The sequence below is a fragment of the Artemia sp. Qi Xiang Cuo genome, chromosome 6, assembly GCF_049724085.1.
Source record: "Artemia sp. Qi Xiang Cuo chromosome 6, ASM4972408v1, whole genome shotgun sequence".
Lineage (NCBI taxonomy): Eukaryota > Metazoa > Arthropoda > Branchiopoda > Anostraca > Artemiidae > Artemia > Artemia sp. Qi Xiang Cuo.
In genome coordinates, this window is record NC_142799.1 from 57,123,647 (window position 1) to 57,143,073 (window position 19,427).

Consider the following 19,427-nt stretch of genomic DNA (forward strand, 5'->3'; position numbering starts at 1 on the left):
TAGGAGGGGGGTCAGGGGGTTGGGACCCCCCTCCCCCTCGAAATGTTTGTCCGGTCCAGGGTAAAAACGTAATAAAATTGCATAAAGCCAATTATTGATGCGTTAAAAATAATTGAACCCCTTCCCGCTTCATGAACGAAAGTCCTCGATACGGCGTGGCATATCTTGCAATAGCTGTGAGATGGACATGAAAAGGGTAAGTAACTTGCCCTGTATTTACAACTTACCTAAACCAAAAATTTATTTTCAAGCTGCTCTGCATGACAACGAGGGGTCTTAATGCGGTCGCAAAAAAGTGCAGGGTCCGTGTCTCTGAATATTCTTGCATACAGTGTGTCTAGACTAGAATATTGCCATGTCTGCAATGCTTCAGTGGCCCAGCCCAAAACCTTAATAGAGGATTTTTTAACGATATTATCTGCTAAATAAGTGACGATCTTTAGGTAATTAATTTTAAGAACTTTTTATTTGCGAAAGAAGTTTTTCAAGACAGGCGAATTACTTGCGAAACCCACAAAATGATGGATTTTAAGGGGAGGAGCCAAGGGCGCTCGGCGTACATGTAAGACAGAATTGTCCACGGCTTGCCAATCGTAAATCGTTGGTATTTCTGTCAAATACCAACTGGTCAAGGATTGAGCTTCCGTTCAGTCAAAACGCGAGGTATTGTAATGGTCATAAAGGGGAGGAAATGTTGTTTTTTAATGAAAGTAAGGAGCAACATTGAAACTTAAAACGAACTGAAATTTTTATGTATGCGAGGGAGACTGTCCCCTCCTCAACCCCTTGCTCTTAAAGCTAAAGTTTTATAGTGCTTTAAAATATTTCTTATTCCATTTAAGTGGACCTTGTGTTTGAGCAGTCGTTCTTAAAGAACTTCGACAAAAAGTCAAACTTTAGTATAAAGAGTGGGGACAGCCCCCCCCCTCATTTATCGATTAATTTATATTCGTTTTAAGTTTTAATGTTGCTCCTTATTTTCGTTAAAAAAAAAGTTTTTTTTTTAAATTTGATTCCAGATCATTCTCGAATCAAGCCGGATGTATGAGGGCTTCCGTTCTCAGAAATTCTCGTCTGCTTGCTGTCAAATTGTCTATATCAATACTTGTAAATTGATTGGTAGAGACTAGTGTTGGGCGATATTCTAATTAATCGATATATCGATATTTTTACTTTCGATATTGATATTTCGGATCAATGTTTTGGTATCTCATGGGTTTGCCCGAAGTTCAGTAACGTAAATGGTAAATAAAGGGTATTTTAAAAGGATATATTCAAATTTCAAATAATATAAAATCAAACAATAAAAATAAACTTTGATTACATAAATAAACCTAATAAAAACCCAGATTTAGAATTATTCGATCCCAGGAAAAGAGAAAAATAAACTACTGGCTATTTAAAAACAGCAGCATGTCAATGTTTTTCCCTGAGAGTTGGTTCCACCGTTCATAATTATCTGACCAGCCTTGGAAAACACTCTTTCAGAAGGGACACTAGTAGCAGGTACAGACATGAATTTCATTCCAACTTCGTACAGGTGTTTTTTGGGACCCTATAGCACGAGACTTCCACCACTTGAGTGGACAAGTTTCTTTTGAAACTATTGGCTCCCTATTGAAATTTTGCAGAGCCATGATGTATTCGGCTGTTGTCGAAGCATATCCTGTATTAACTATAAGGACTTCATTATGTGAACCCCACAAATCAACTTGGTTCTGATATGGCTGCATCGCAGAGACTGCGACCGTTCTTGTATCTTCGGATCGAGATTCAGCAGCAAGCAAGGCAAAACCTATTCTGTTTGCAATTTTGCTCTCAACTTGTTGAAGATCCTCATGTGAAACATACATTGTCTTGAAACGCGGGTCAAGATATGTGGCAATTGTGACGGGTGTGACTTGACCAAGGCTTATAATCCTACAATATATTTTATTCAGCAAAGGCTTTCGAAACTCATCAGCCACATCTGAGAATCCACCAAAATTTACCTAATAAGTTGGCGTCTCAAAATCTTTGACAAAGACAGGGCTTTCAAGATGGGGGATAGCTTTTAGAAGAGAGCTCAATAGTCGCCTCTTCAAAGGCTGTAAGCACCGCAATCACGTTTGAAATAACACTCCACTCACTATCAGTGAGTATGAGGCCCACTTTACCGAGAAGCGCCAGCGAACTTGTTACCGACTCTTTCAAATCGTGTAGACTACGCAACATTGTGAGAAGCGAATTCCATCTAGTGGTCACATGAGGTTTTAGCTTTTTGATGCAAACATTGCCAATGGGGATTTGAACCTGGCGCAACTTGTCGGTAGCTTCAACACTACGTCTGAAAAAGCTGACAATATTCCTAGCCTTTTGGACGAGAGGCAACAATTCAGCAGCATCATTAATAGCACACCCCCACATCAAATTTAGAGTATGTGCGCATCACTAAACATATGTCCATCCTTTACCTACTTGAGATGCAGCATCCTTTACGGCCTGAACTACATTTGCTCCATTATCAGTTACTACAACAACAACCTTTTACTTGATCCCCCACTCAGTGGCAATTTTCATAAGGTGAGCGTTAATAACGTATCTGACTCGGGACCCAGAAGCGAATTCTTGCGAAAAAGATGCCAGGGTAAGATGTAAGATAAGGATAAATAAAATCAATTATAGATGAAAGAATTCGAAGCTGCAAAAGATCTCGATGATGTACGCTGAAAGTTTGCAGGATTTTCATGTGGGGGATTTTCCGCGGGGAATATAGGGGGTTAGAACCCCCTAAAAATATCGGTTTCGATATCCGATATCGATATTTAGTCTGATATATCAATATCAATATCAAATATCGTCCAACACTAGTAGAGACGTCGGTTGTAGTGTAAAAATTTGCCTGAGGAACAACACAATTTCTCTGGCACCTAATTTTGTATGTAGCAACAAGTGACGTCAATACCTCGCTCTGTACGCTAAAGTTTTTGTCAGTACTTTTAAAAGAGCTATTTATTCTAATTAAATGGCCTTTGTGATTCAGGAGTCATTCTCAAAGGGTTGGGACTAAATTCAAACTTTAGCGCAAAGAGCGAGGCATTGACGAGTGGTGACCCCGTCATATGCGGAATAATTTCTATTCGTTTTAAGTTTTAATATTGCTCTTTACTTTCAGTTAAAAAACTTTTTCTTTATTTAATACAGCAAGTGTCTATATTTTTAACTATTTCATATTTTATGTGGACTACTTGAAAATTTCGCAACGAACTTGCCACCGTGTGGCAAATTTTGCACCGTGTTGGCTGTCTCGGAATTGTCAATCGATAGCAACATCCGTAATCTTCCTTCTAAAAAAAGCAGAATTTCACATTTTTGTGAATGGGAGCTTGAAACTCCTACAACGTGATTCTCTGATATGCTGAATTTTATTCTAAAATTATCATTAATATTCCTCACCTCCTGGGACGTTTCCCTCTTTTTCAAAAATCAGCCAAATATTCTCCGGTTTGTAGCTTTTGATACGTTACTTCAAACTTGATGAATTTTATACATTTGGAATTCCTATTAAAAGCAGATTCTTTTGATGTATATAGCGATGTCAAAACTCCTTTTTTAGGGTTTTGGTTACTATTATTTTTGGTTACTATTATTAGGGTTTTGGTTTTATTAGCACAGGTCGTAACTTACAGTTACGACCTGGTCGTAACTTACAGTTGCCACGTACTCTTTGATATGCACTGCTTTTTTACTTTGGAAAAATGTAAAGAACTTTCGAGTGGACTAATTTAAACGTGTGAACGGTACAAGGCCATCGAGGAAGAGTTGGGGGTTCGTCATCTACGGACTGAGAGGGTTGAGTATAAAATGAAAGATCTGCGCTGGTCAGCAAATAGTGATGCGTAGGAAACAGAAAAGAGGATCTGATTGGGGGGTTGCTTCAATTTGACCACCGTAGGAAGAAACTGTCAGACTCAGTAAATCCTAATCTATTTTCCTCAAAACATTAGGGTTCTCTGTTAATAATTCTGATTGAAAATTCATCTAACTTATATACTCGTAGACATAGAATGGAATTTCTGGGCACTTACCTGAATATTCGGGGACTAAGATTTTTTGTTACTGTTGTACTAAACGGACTCTTTTATATAGTGCTAGTTTGGTTAATGCTAATGAAATAAAATAGGATGAATATACAATATAATAGTTTAGAAACAAATTTGGGCTATATATTTGCACATTAGGGGGGGGGGGGGTGAGGGACAAAGCAAACCGTATTATTAAATATGTAACCTATCCTAACCTAGGTACCTTCCCCCCCCCAAAAAAAAACAAAAACAAATTAAATACAGTTCTTACCTTTGTTTATATCCCAGAAGGCATTCTAAACCTTTTTTCATCACGCGTCTCAGTCTATTTCGTCACTGATATGCATTGCCGTAGATAAAAGAGTCCGTTTAGTACAACAGTACTGATTTTTTGTTTTATCCTTGGTTATTTTTTGTAACATATTTTACCAAGTCAGTGGTTTTTATAGGAAAAAAAAACTTTCCAGAGGGAAAGAGGCGAGTAATTTAAAAGTTGTTCGCTTGCTAACTGCCTAGAACGCGCCTAGCTTTCAACTTTCTGTAAGTGCTTATTGTTTTTTTTCTTGTTCACACGAATTAATTATCTTCATGTATTGTATTGTTATTTTGAGGAAATCCAAAGTATTAAAAAGATGTTGCTGTATTTTCCTGTTATGCTCAAACATTTTTGGAGGCATACCTAGAAGAACTGTACCCAGAAAATAAAAACAGTGTATTTTTCCCTGGTAGGCTACAATCCCCGCCTGATAGGTTATTACCGTGTTAAATATTATATAGGATAACCGAGTACAATCATGACATGAAATGCCAAGCATATTAAACATGCAATTTTTTGTTAAGCTTCTAAATTATTGTCTTTAAAAATTGAAACCTTCATAGCTGGTATTTTTTGGCTATTTGATCAGTTAACCTTAGCGACCTTGCCGGTCGCTAAGTATTTTATGCAATTCTGTAAGATTAGATAATTGATGCTTCTGTTCTTATTGGCTCTGACTGAATTTTAAAGCATATGGTAATTTATTTTTTTGGTATTTTAATGGGTTTCAATAAACTAGAATGTTGCGTTTGGGTGCATTAAGTAATCACATGTTTTATGTTTTTGGTAGTAAATCATTTCGTGGTTCACCCATTGTAATTATTTGTAATTCTCTTACTTCAGTAATTGTCTGTGTTGCATGGTTATGCCTAAGGAATGAATATCGGCCAGTGAATTGTATCGTTTTTACTTGAGAGAGAATCCATAAGAACCAAAGGTGTCGAAAAAAATGACAAAAATGCCTCTTTTTTCAACAATCGTGTAATTTTTCAAGACCTGGCGAATTCCCAAGAGCCAAACAAGAATATCAGTTGTTTTAAGGATTTAATTGTATCTTCTTTGCAACAAAAGGGCAAATATATATGAACTAAAGGCAGGTGGGCTACAGAATTAGTGTTGGGAGGGGCCTCTACGAAACTTAGTTCTCCCATTTGTATTTTCCTCTCCATCCCTGTAATTAATACAACTTTCAATATTGGGGGGGGGGGATGTGCCCCCAAAACCAACCCTCAGATCCGCCCCTGACTAAAGGTGTCGATTTTTTTTTACATTTGGCCCTTGTGGCCATTTACTTATTCATTGTTAAAGTGTCAAAGTTTCTTCTGTGATTGGTTCCTATGCTCTTTGTTTAGTCATATACAAAAGTAGCAATTTTGGTTTTAAATACTCGAGTATTTAAAATTTTTCTGCACATTGTGCAAAATTTTTAGCTATGAAAAAAATTTCAAATTTGGGATTTGCTTCAATTGTCTTTTCGAGTGGTCAGTTTTTTAACATTTCTATTTTACCGTTTGAAATTCAAAACAAATTATCGGCCCTTTTATTCATCCATCTAAAGCAAGAATAGTGCCTTTTTAAAACCACTCTAAAAGCAAATGTTAAAAGCAATACTTGAGGAATGGAAACTATGCAAAGTTTCTGATAAAACTGGGCTTGGTAATGGAAACCTTTACTGGTCCTTGAGATAAGATCCTAGTATTAATTTCTTTTTTCATGGTTTGCCTTCCAGATCTACACCTTTGACATTTTTGGCAAATCAAATAGGGAGATACGGTCAGATACTTATTCCAAACGCTTCCATCGAATAGGCATATTTGTATAGTGTATCCTTAAACAAAAAGACTCCTTGTTTAGCGAACCAAGTCATTTTTTTGTTGCAAAGGGCTCTGAATTTGTAATAGCTTCTACACTATAAAAACACCAGCATATGATATCTAATCACAATAAGGGTATTATGTATAGGTCTTTTACTTAATTGGCTATTCAACCGCGTTCTCGCGATTTTTTTTCCTTGGTTGGGGTAAATCGCCCATATGGGGCTCTTTAATCATACATGTTAAAAATCTTTGAAAATAATGAGGGACGAGGTGGAAGATTCACGTACTTAAGGGATTTACATTGGGCCCTTCAATCGTACAGATCGAAAAATCTTTTATGCTTGATTTCAGAAATGTATAAAATGCATGTGTGAAGTCTGTTTTATATGGGCTGTTTGCATAATTTGGGATCATTCAAACCGGAATTATATTTGTCCTATCGCCACTGATTTTTGGACCTTTTAACCTGTCAAAATGAAAAGGCGATCCTCAAATTTGGTTGAAGCCATTTGGGGCTGAGTGGGGACTGGTAAAACTTGAGTTATTGAAGGCGTGTTTTGATCCTCCAATCACTTTTGATCGTCGCATCTTCTAAGTCAATGCTACTGCAAGGTGACTATGAAGACTAGCAGTTGAGGGCTAGTTGACATCCAGCGGAATATAGATGTAGGATATACAGCTGAATTGTCAAGTCTGATGGTCATTATCGGTAAAAGGGACAAAAAACGCAATAATGTTTACATCCATACTCAATGCCCATTGGGAATTCCCCTCGCGTCAAAATTGGTTGTAGATTTTAGCAAAACAATTTAAATCATTGTTAACTAAAGGGCTTTCTTGACATACCTTGAAATACGCAAACCTATTTGTCTTTATCTACCGTTATGGTGTGAGCTCGGTTACGATTTAGTGGCCGCCTGAGGGGGGTCTTAACCTTTTATTTATTTTGATTGGAATTCCTTCTCAAGGATAATTACCTTTATTCATTTCTATGAGATTGTAGCTCTTGGGATTTAGATATCCATTTTAGTGTTAAGTTGGTTTTTAATCTCTTAGAAACTAAGCTTCATATGTAGAGGTATATGCTCTGGTGGTTTTGGGTGGTCGACATTAAAGGATTTTCCCGAAAAGCGCTTTTTCCCGAAAGAACAAAAATTGCTTTCTTTACTTGAGCAAAGAGCAAATTCGAACTTAAACGCATTAGTATTACCCAGGGCAAAGAGTAAATAGGTGTCATCCCTGTAAGTTTTTTTTGATGCTATATTAGATTAGGCCTTTGCTGGAGTCAGAAAATGCATGATAGATCAGCGTTCAGACCTTCAAGCTTGTATGTCCTTTCTCAGATAGCATGTTCATGTCTTTAAAGGATGGACAGTTGTTATCCCTTTTTGGATATTTCTCGGTGTTAAGTCATCATGTAAACACATCCTTCCGAGCTTACTATTAAATTTTAGACTTTTTTTTTCGGAAAAGCGATTATGCCAGAACCAATTCAAATATTTTAATTCTGAAAACTAGAGCGACACTTTGCCGATTATGTTTTGCTCTGTTTTCATGTTTCTCCTGAATTAGTTGTTATTAAAAGAATAGATAAGTCAATTCGGGTCTTACGTGTTAACCCGGCCACATTCAAGAAGTGAGTTAATCATAATGAGATATACCCAAACATGATGAAATATAATAGTTTAGTAACACAGTTAGGGAAACTACAACAGAAAATTATGGAAAGCAGGTTGCCCATAACGCATTATATTAAATACATAACCTAATCTAACCAACTCTATATGTTAAATATTAACTAAAATAGACCTGCATAGTAGTTTATCTCACTCACGCTAAGCTGATTTGCACACAGAAAAACCGGTTTTAAAGAGATCAAACTTTTTGAGTGTTGTCGGTATTCAACACGTGAATACCGTCAACTCCATTTTAAGATTTGTTTTGGGTATTAATGTTTCCAGGAAACACGTTCCATTGTGTTTTCAGGAAAGTGCACAATCCACTTAAAAGTACAACAAAACTTAAGGGGTGGCAGTGTACCAGTTATCTTGGATAATTCCTGCAGTTTTTATTTTGAATTCCGCTCTTTTCTTCTGTCAAGAAACCTAAGTCTGTCATTTCAAACTTTTAGACACCGTCACCTGTCTAACTTACGGTGTATATGTTTATATGCAAAGAAACTAGACGGAAGCATTAGCTTTTGAAAGAGCTTTCAATAAATCTTATACGATATGAGTTTCGGTACGATATATGTTTAGAAAAAATAATATAACAAGATTAATATGATGCTTGGCTTGAAGGTCCGAAAACTCGCTCATTGGTGTTTTAGAACAGTAGAAATCCGTTGGTAAAATTTGTATAACGGCCTGACCCCCTATTTGGGGATTTCTTGCCCCCTCCTAGAAAAGTTCCTGGGAGGCTGCGAGGAAGATTTTTTTTCCCATGTAGTTACTTAGGCTAATAAAAATCACATGAACAATGATAGAAAATGAGATAAGCTTTGCTCGCTTCAATTTTTCAAAATTCACGAAAATTTTGAGAATTTCGTAAGTCATTTGCTAATTTATAGAGCTTTCTCTCTGGAAGAAAGGTTTCGAGGAAGCTTCGTTTGTCCATAAGAATTCCAAAATGTGTCAAAATGGCATTCAGAATAGAAATTGTCCCAGTGTCTGAAAAAAAGTAAGGCAGTCCATTATGTCAAAGCTGTACATGGGGTGACCCGTTTTGGATTGGACCCCCTCCCCCCAAGCCTCTGAAATGGGAAGAATTGTTTGGAAACATATTTTTATGTCGTTGAATTGCTTATAAGACCCAAAACGTACTTTCCCGCAGTTACGTCTCCCCCTTGAAGAAAATCGTGGATTCGGTCCTGCTGGATCTGTACATAAAAGTTTTCTTTTCTCACATGCAGGAACGCCAAAAGAAAGTAAAATTAGTTATCTTTAAAAGGGCCTACTATATTTCCTAATTTGTAAGTGTAATTAAAAAATATCAAACATCCAGGAAGGCATCTTGGTTGTTTTAAAGAAAAGAAAAATGTTAGCTGCCAGTTACACACCGCATCCGTAACTATAGGGTCGGGAATGTTGAGAGCTGGTCAAATTATTGATTACTTGTGTTTCGTAGCAGCTACAAAAGAGGCCTAAGCATTCTGGTTTACATTCTGTGTTTACAACACTGTTCGAAATTTTGCATTTCCAATCATATAAAATGATACTCATGAAGAGCAGCAATAGGAGGCTCCCGGTCTGATATTCTGGTTGTGAAATTTACTTCTTTCTTTTTGTCAATGTATTCTCTACTATTTTTAAAATGAAATACAATCATATTTTATATACGATGAAATGCCATCTGCTGTGCATATTTTCCCTGATTTGTCTTGGAATATAATAAATAAGTGGAACATAATTAACAGTAATAAATTTGAAAATATAATGGAACACGGAAAACAAGTTGCAGAATACGTATTCAACGCGGGAGGAGAAGGGAACCTTCCCTTTAGAACATTTTGGACTACAAGCATGCCTTTTGTGCTTTAAACTCACTTTGAAAAAGTCCTTATACGCCCCCCCCCCTCAAACACTTGGATGTGTATGTATGAGATTGGCCCGCTCGATGTGCAATCTCATTTGACTGCACCACTTTAATAACGTCTACATGTTACGGAAACTAATGACGAAATTCCAGAAAACAACTGTTTTTTTATTTAATAGAATAAAATTGAATTTGCAAAATATTAGAAACTGAACTTGACGTGCAGTCTAATGAAAAAGAAATATTACCTTACGAGTGAGTTAAAAAAAGGCTCTTCTGGATCCTTTTTGTCCGGAGTGATCGAAATTGTTGTTCCTTGAAAGTGGTAGTAAGCGTTGATGAAAACAAACTAGGTTTGATATTGTCTCAGCAGACTGGTGCAAACAAACTTGCCTAATTTTTGCCACCTAAACTTTTCTTTGCCTATAGCCCAAGAAATTGGGATTGAACTAGATTTTTCGTACCACTTATTGTTTGACATACGGTCAGTCAAACGAGTCCTAAAACTATCATTACACAATTCTTTTGCCTAACATTTAATAAATCTTCCTCTGCCTTTCGATACATCACGTCCCAGAACCAATGTTGACCACTGTCCTGTCATAGCCAGTGGTTCATAGCAGACTCATCTTCCTATTCTTCCAAACTTTTTTCAGAAATGAAAAACACCTTGGGCCTCGGCTGTTCTACTTTTATTTCATCACTGTATCCATCATCTTCACGAATAATGCTACCCAGACAAGTGAAGCTTTCGTCCTTATTCTCGTTACCCAGCATCTACTACTACTACTAACAACTCGCCGCAGCACCAAGACGTCTGAGGCCAACACAACTACGCACGCTACTCCTCCATCCCAATCTATTCGAAGCATCCTTCTTTGTACCCTCCCAGGAAATTCCCATTTCCCTTAAGTCTTTCTTTATGACATCCTCCCACCCCAACCGTGGAAGACCTGCTTTCCGTTTAGCCTTCGACGGTTGGCCAATAAGGACATTCTTCGGCGATCTGTCGTCCTTCATCTGCAGAACCTGCCCAAATAATCTCAACCTTTCCCTGATTGTAGCCCTAGAAAGCGGGATTGAACCGCAGTTTTCGTACAGCCTACTGTTTGAAATACGGCCAGTCAGTCGGGTACTCAGAACGATGCGTAAGCAATTTCTCTGGAAAACATCTAGCAAACCTTCATCTGCTTTGCATGAGCGCCCTTGCTTCAAAACTATCTTTGACCACTGTCATCATTGTAGCTTCCAATATTCTAATCTTGGTTTGCAGAGTTATTTTCCTACTCTTCCAAACTTTTTTTAACGAAAAAAAAACACCATAAGCCTTGGCTATTCTACTTTTAACATCTCCACTGGTCCCACAGTCCTTACTAATAATACTACCAAGGCAAGAGAAGTTATCCATATGATCAATCTTTTCGTTACCCAACGTCACCTTTTTATCTTCACTTATTCTAGCTTTAGCGACTTACTCTTCTTAACATTAATTTTCAAACCTATCCTAGCACCCTGAACTTGCAAAACCTCCAAAGGCTCATTCATTTTGCTCACACTTTCATCTAGGATGCTTAAATCATCAGCATAATCTAATTCCAGGAAAGTTTTTCTCCCCTTTCCTAAAATCGCTAGGTACTTCCCCTTTTTCAAAATCATATTCATAATCTTCAGTAACTTATCTCTAACCTCAGAGCCACCATATTTAAGAAACTCATTTACCAGAGTTTCAGTACCTGGGACCTTATTATTTTTTAATCATTTTAAAGTACTGTCGCTAATTCTTCCTCACAAAACAAACCTTCCTTCACATCCAAGGTATCATAAACTTTTTCATTTTCTTCTAAATCTTTTCCTGCAACTCCATCTCGGTTTAACACATTCTCAATATGTTCTGCACATTTCTCTTTAACTCTATCTTTATCACTAATTGTGGCCCCGTTCCTATCAAACAGTTCGTGGTAACGAACTGTAAGTAAGGAGCGACCCGGCTCAATGGTAACCGAAACTCTTGAAAACGGTATTTTGATACAAATAGATACATCAAAAAAATGAAATTCTAATGCTGATTTCAAATATATAAGTTTACTTAAGTTTAATTGTACCCATCAAAAGTTAGGCGCTGAGAAAATTTGGCTGATTTTTGAAAAAAGGAGAAAAGACCCCCTAAAAGTTATAGAACCTTAATGAAATTCACACCATCATATTATGCGTATCAGAGAACCCTACTGTAGAGGTTTCAAGGTCCCATCTACAAAAATGTGGAATTTTGCATTTTTTGCCATAATAAAGATCACGGGTGCGTGTTTATTTGTTTTTTTTTTTTTCCCAGGGATGAGTGTATGGACCCAGTTTTCCGAGAATAAAGTGGGAGGACTCATTGGAATGGCAATTGAAATTTCTTTTTCCCTTTTAAATTTAACAAAAAAATTTGATGGCAATTGGGCCCCATCCCACGCTCATTGTTTTCACTAATTCACTTGACAAGAATTTTGAGAGTGCTGTTTTGGTCAATATGTTTGAAAACGGTATAATTATATCTTTTAGAATGACTCAATCCCCCAAAAGTCTCGGGGGGATGACTGAAAGAGCTGCACTCTACCCCCGGAACCAAGCGAGTTGTGGTAATTTGCAAGGCTCCCGCCGATTACAGGGGAGATTTTTCCTGGTAGTGGGGGGGGGGGGGGGGTGCGGGGGGTATGTGGGAGGATCTTTCCATGAAGTTTTCATGGGGGAAGGGACATTGCTATGAAGGGGACGCCGGACTTCCCAGCATTATTTAAAGCAAGATCAGAAATTTAAAATAAAAAAACAACTATTTCAACTGCAATAGCAGCAACGTCGAAACTTCAAACGAACAGAAAATATTACATATATGACTGGGTTCACCCCATAGTCAATACCTCGGTCTTTAAGCCAAAGATTTTTTATTACTTTCATAAGAGCTATTTATTCTAATTAACGGCCTGTGTGATTAAGTGGTCATTTTTGCGGAATTGGACCAAAATTCAAACTTTCAATTAAAGAGTAAGGTATTGACTAGGGGGCGAATCCCCTAAGAAACATATTGAAACTATATGAATATATAAGTTTGTTACGTACGTTAATTCATAAGCTACGTATATTTATTACTAATAAAAACGTTCGTAAATAAAATTAAACACGTTTCGAGAAAGCCATTTAACTAAATAAAAGTAAATTAACATGAAAATTTTGTTTTGATTATTCATGTACGGTGAGCCAAGATCAAAACCTGCATTTATTCAAAAACGTTCAAATATTAAATAAAAAAAACAAGTTTTTTAAACTGAAAGTAAGGAGCGACATTAAAACTTAAAACGAACATAAATTAGTCCTTATATGACAGGGGCTGTCCCCTCCTCAGCGCGTCGCTCTTTAGGATAAAATTTTACTCTGTATCACAACTTTATTTTTTAAAAAAATAAAAAAAATTATCGTAAAGGGCCAGGCGTTGAGGAGGGGACAGCCCCATTCATATACGGAATAATTTCTGCTAGTTTTAAGTTTTATTGTCGCTCCTTACTTTCAGTTTAAAAAACTTGTTTTTTTTATTTAATCTTTAACTGAGACAAGTCCGGATTGACTACTCTCTCTCAATTTATTAACATGCGAATACAATATTTGACTATTATGCCGTCTAGTTGCATCTTCCAGATCCTCGGCAATATTATCCATGACCTCCACTTCACGCCTTTTTAGTTCATATTTTAATGTTTTATCTACTTCCTTTACATTCCTCTTGTTTTCATATGATTTATCACTCAGATTACACGAATATTGATGTTCGCTACGTAAGTTAATACGTAAGTTACGTATATTTGTTACTAATCAAAACGTTCGTATATATTTAAAAGTTCTAGTGCCCTTTGAAGTAATTAAAAGAATTGGAGGGCAACTAGGCCCCCTCTTCCGCCCCCTTTTCTCAAAATCGTCCGATCGAAATTTTGAAAAAGGCATTTAGCCAAAAAAATGTAAAATTAATATACAAATTTTTTTTTAATTATTCGTGTACGGTGAGCCAAAATGAAAACCTGCGTTAATTAAAAAATATTCAGAAATTAAATAAAAGAAAACAAGTTTTTTGAAATTTTTAGTCATAAAATGAGCGATTAGTATTCTATTTTTAATACCTTCACAGCCTAAATAAGACTTAGCAGCTTCCTTATTCATCATGATAATTCTACATCACCTAATTTGATGCTTCATACCCGTGGGATATGAGTTTTTGAAACTCCTAATAATAAAAACTCCAATTTGAATCTCTGAATTTGTCAGTTACAATGTCGATACGGTGTAAATCCTGCACAGACAATCTCAAGCCTATTACCTCCGACTCATTATATATTTATGCCTACAGATATTATGCTACTACGGGGAGGTAGTCCATAGTAGATAAATTTAACTAGTAAGAGGTTTCAACCCGAAAAGCCCACCAAAACAAACCAAGCCCAGAAGAATTATCCATTGATCAGAATTCAGTGCGAATGCTGCGCTGTTTACTAGGCTGTAATTTCGTCTAGGGCCGCTACTCTTCAAGTGGGAATAAAGTTTACCGCAAGGTCAGCAGTCCTGAAGGACCCCAGAAGGGTCGAGGCAGCCCTTTGCAGAGACCATTGTCCGAAGATATGAATTTTACGCCCTGTCGCAGCTTTTTTCATACAAAGAATTCTCCCACGATGTTGTTCTGCGTCACCATGCAATTTAACCTATCAAAGTCTCCCCTTCTCCATGCCTCCTATGGACGTACCCTACATATCTATTGGGCTTTCCCCTATCGCCGCCTGGGGGCACGCTGATTGGCTTGGGGGAGCCCCCTACTGAGCAATAGACTCATAAATCTACTATGACAAGCCTAACTAACTAACTTCCAACTAGGGAGTTTGAAAGTATGAATGGAAAAAGGAAAGATTATTTTCTAAAATTTATTTCTGAAAATTTTTCAACACTAGAAATACTCAAAGTGAAAAAGCTCATTTGTTCCTGGAGTTTCTTTGATGCCATATAATGAGATCCCCAAAGTAAACAGTAAGCGTTTTAAATCTATTTCCCAGCCAATTTTCCTCAATGTCGTAGTGGCTTCCAGGGGCCAACTGCTCAATTTGTTTAAGATCACAATTTCTGGGTAAGAAAATTGCAATATTCTCCGTTATCTTCATAGCACAGTCCATGGCCATGAATGGATCAACTGGCATTGTCCTGAAATCAAATGGATTCTGTTTCAGATATTTTGGTCCTCCCCAGGGAGTGCTTATAAAAACAACATCAGCTTGTAAACTACTCGAAAGCTCAAAAAAATCGCCAACTATAAATTCGATTCTATCCTCGACTCCGTAAACTGCTGCATTGTTACGTGCCATCTCAATCTTCGAAGGATCTATATCAATAGCAATCACTCTTTCGCACACCATTGCCAGCTGAATAGTATTTCCACCGGCTCCACAAAATGCATCAACCACCAAGTCACACCGACACCGCTCGGCAATATGCTTTGCTGTTTCTTCACACGTAGTCGAAAACCACGCTTCTCGATCTAACAAAATCCCTTCGTCGAATTTCTTAAATATATTAAATCTCTGATGCCAATATTTGTAGCAATCAGGTTCAGCTTTCATCCACTCTGGAGGCCCTTTTTTGTAGACTTTACCACATTCAACGAATAAACGTGAATTATAACTCCTGTGCGAGTTGCCTTTTTTTGTCTGTATTTCCAGTGACTCAAAGTCACGAATCAGGTTAGCTTCTCTCTCGTCACCTCTGTCCGCTGTGGAAAACGTTCTTACATCTGGTTTTGAAGTCTCCTGCCCCCTCCTCATTTTATTTGCTTTATAGTGAATCATAATGAATTGTTGATAATTAACTTTGAAATCGCTATATTTGATCTTATATTTTGTATGACCCTTGACATAATTTAAATTTTTTTTTTTTTTTTGTTTAAATTATAAGACAGCGTACATGCTCACTAAACTACATAAATTGATTTGAAGATAATTTTGCATTTTGTATAAAACTGCTTTTCATTGACTTTTTTCACAAATTGCGGAATTTCTTCAAAATATTATAATGACGTAGTATAACTTTTTTTATGACGTCAGAAACATACCTTAAAGAGTCAATAATTAATAGACCAATTAAGGCTTTGATGCTTCAAAGAAAGGGGTAATAAATTTCTCCACAATCATTCCCTGACAGCATTAAAATCAATCATATTTTCAGTCACTTTTTCAAAAACTACGATGTTTTAAGCAAGGCAAGTTAAAATTATTGGTAAAAAAAGGGATGCTAACGATATGTTATTCTCCTAATATTTGGAGCACTTTCTATTTTATTTCAGTTTTGATGTCAACTTTACTTTCATGTGAAAAACTGATATAATTTTTTTTGTTTCCCTTCAGTTGTCATGTTTTTTTATATCAGAATTTATTCTTCTTAAAGTAGAGGGGGAAGTAAGCTCCATCATTTATAGTATCCTTATTTACAAGGGGAGTTGTCATTCCGTCATAGTCGATGACATCTATGCATGAGAGATAGTTTTGATTTTTTTTTTTTTTTTTTTTTTTTTTTTTAGTTTTGGATAACAGATCAGTTCCTCACTTAGTAGATGCTAATAGGTTTTTCCTTAATTGCTGAACAAATCTATAATTGCTCTTAGTACTGGTTAATGAATCATTTGTTAGATTCACTAACAATCTCCTTAATCTGAATTTGATTTTTATTTATCTGCATAGTCTTTATTTTTTAGTCGTTATGGAACCCAACAAGCAATACAAGAAACTTACGATTAATCCCGTGTTTTGTATGTGTGTATATATATATATATATATATATATATATATATATATATATATATATATATATATATATATATATATATATATATATATATATATATATATACATATATATATATATATATATATATATATATATATATATATATATGTATGTATATATATATATATGTATGTATATATATATATATATATATATATATATATATATATATATATATATATCTTCTTTGCTCCTGGAAAATTCTTCTAAGGGAAGGAGTATATATCTTTGTACTTTAGATCTATCAAAAGCTTTTGATAGTGTATCTCAGTCAGCTTTTTTCTGCTCTTCGTGGTTGCGGTGTCAATCTATCGGTTATTTTGCTTCTTCGGTACTGGTACTCTAATTCTTTTCTTTGGCTGAAATCTGTGCCAGCATCTATTATTAAATAGAAAAGAGGTTTAAGGCAAGGTGGAGTTTTATCTCCAACCCTTTTTAATTTATGTATTTCAGGAGTTCTGGCAAAGATATCGGCTACCTATCTCTCCGGTTTTTCTGATTTTTTATACCTGGCCTACGCTGATGATCTGCTTCCTAAAAGCCGCACTAAAACTGGTTTATCTAACATGGTTTCTTGTGTTACCACTTCTTTTTCAGACATAGGCCTTTCTTTTAATGTAGATAAATATAAATTTATTTCTTCTAATAACATTTTTTGTACTTCCCTTCGCTGTAGTGGCTTTACTATACCTCTCGTAGATTCCCTTTAAAGGCTCAATATTTCTATTACTAACAATCTTCCGAGCTTGCGCCAGCGCAAACTCTCAGATACTAATATGAAAATTCAATTAGGATATGCTAAGATTGTTGCCAATAGAGGTAAATATAATAAACTCGCGTTGGCCAAGCTCTACTCAACTTTTTGTGACCATTCAATTCTTTTTGCGTCTGGAATTTTTCTCCTTCTGAAGAAAAATGAGTGAAAAAGAATCCGGATTAATTATTTTAGATTTTTTAAATTTTTGTTGTTTCTTCCACCTTGGACCAAAAACCGGGTAATTATTAATAAATTTCTTGTTCCTAATATTACTGAAAAACTGGAATCACTACACAGAAAACTTTCAAATACTGCTTGTATCCGTTTTTCTCCGCACCATCACCTTATCAGGTTTTTTCAGTCGTAAGTTATTTTTCTTTTATTTGTTTAGTTGTTTTTCTCTGTTTGGTCATTCTATATTTTTGTATTGTAAATAGTGAGTAAAAATCAAATAATGATAATATTAATGACTGATTGTGTCCCTACTTATAACTGTTACAACTTATTAGAGTCTGCAAGTTGTGAGGTTTTTTTCTCTCTTCTTCCTTTCCCCCTCCTTTCATGTTATTTCGTTTTTGTTTTAGTTTTTTTTTAAATTATTATGTGTTACACTGTAACTGGTAATCTTTGATTTATATATTGATTTGTGTTGCACTTTATGTGTTTTTCCTCGTGATACTCCACGTATTGTACCTCTGTACAGTGTGGGTTAGAAATAAATAATAATAATAATAATAATATTCAATATTGCCACCTGGAAAACCTTTTCGGCAACACTATAGCAGATAAAATTAGAATATTAGAATATTAATATTTCAATTAAATATTCAACATTAAACTTGAAAAGTAAAAACCCATACAACTAAAATTTTCAGTATCACTATATTCATAAAAAAGACAACCACATAATCAAGGGCGCATCCAGGATTTCTGTCCAAGGGGGGGGGGAGATACAGTAAAAACTTTTAAAAGCGCATACAAAATTTATTTATATGCATTTTTGTTACGTTTTCACGCGCGGGACAAAAATTCCGCACGGGGGAGGGTGGGGGTCAAACCCCGTACCCTCCTCCTGGATACAGCCTTGGGTATACTGAAATAGAAGTTAAATTTCTGTTATCCACATGAGTAACATCTATTTGTAGGCATAAAAAATTCATTTTGTATCGATAAATACTTGAGAAGCCCATAAAAGTATGTCCAATGGTATATTAGAACCAAAGATGACAAGCTTGGTGACAACACACTTCCTATTATTTTAGCAATACTAAAAAAAATTAACCTACTCAAACGAACTTCGCTAAATGTTAACTTTAAGACAATTATGAATGACTCGCAAAACTATTCAGTTTCCATTCTAAGTCTCAAAACTTAACATCACTGATTGGTAAAATAATACTTAACAACACTTGTTACACGGTCAAATGAAGAATACAAACCTTTCCTACTTAACATTTGACATACATCTACTAGTAACATAAATTTAAAAACACTAAATTAAGAGTTATAGGATTTCCATAGTCATTTCTTCCTACATTTTTGTATTTTCCTAGATAATGTACTAAAGAATAGCTGTGTGAGGGAACACTAAATGCCCCATACGGCAAACATCGGCATTCCTCTACCAAAACCCGGTATCTACACAAAAATTCGATTTTGAATAAAGGATGTACTTCCACTGATCTTAGCACGGCAAATCCGACAGAAGAGTCAGAATTTATTTTATCTACTATAGGTTCTGAGATAGGGGCTGGCATCTGAAGGAGACAAAAACGGGTTTCACTAGTTACCCATAGCGAATACTTAGAACAGACATATTAAAATGACACAGCTTAGTATCTACGTTCAGTAGATCGTTCAAAACGTAAAAAATGCAAATGCAAGATTTTGACAAAGGACACCCGAAAAGATTCAGAGTGATGAACCTGGTCTGTCAATCTCATTTGCGTAGCCCCCAAGTATCAAAATTTTTTTGGCCATCTGTCTCAAATTTTAACTAACAGCAGCTGGGAATTCGGATTTTACTCGAGTAAGTGTGATTCTCATTGTCTGTCAATGGTACTTTGACTAAAGGCTTAAAATATCATTTC

The 19,427-nt window shown here is 35.9% G+C and overlaps 1 protein-coding gene and 1 pseudogene across 5 annotated transcripts in view; one reads left to right on the forward strand and one right to left on the reverse strand.

Annotated features, from left to right (window-relative positions):
* Positions 1-19,427, forward strand: part of LOC148951425 (uncharacterized) — a 146,400-nt gene that overhangs the window by 42,956 nt on the left and 84,017 nt on the right. The gene's annotated exons all lie outside the window — the stretch shown is intronic.
* On the reverse strand, positions 14,720-15,586 carry LOC148951426 (trimethylguanosine synthase pseudogene; annotated as a pseudogene).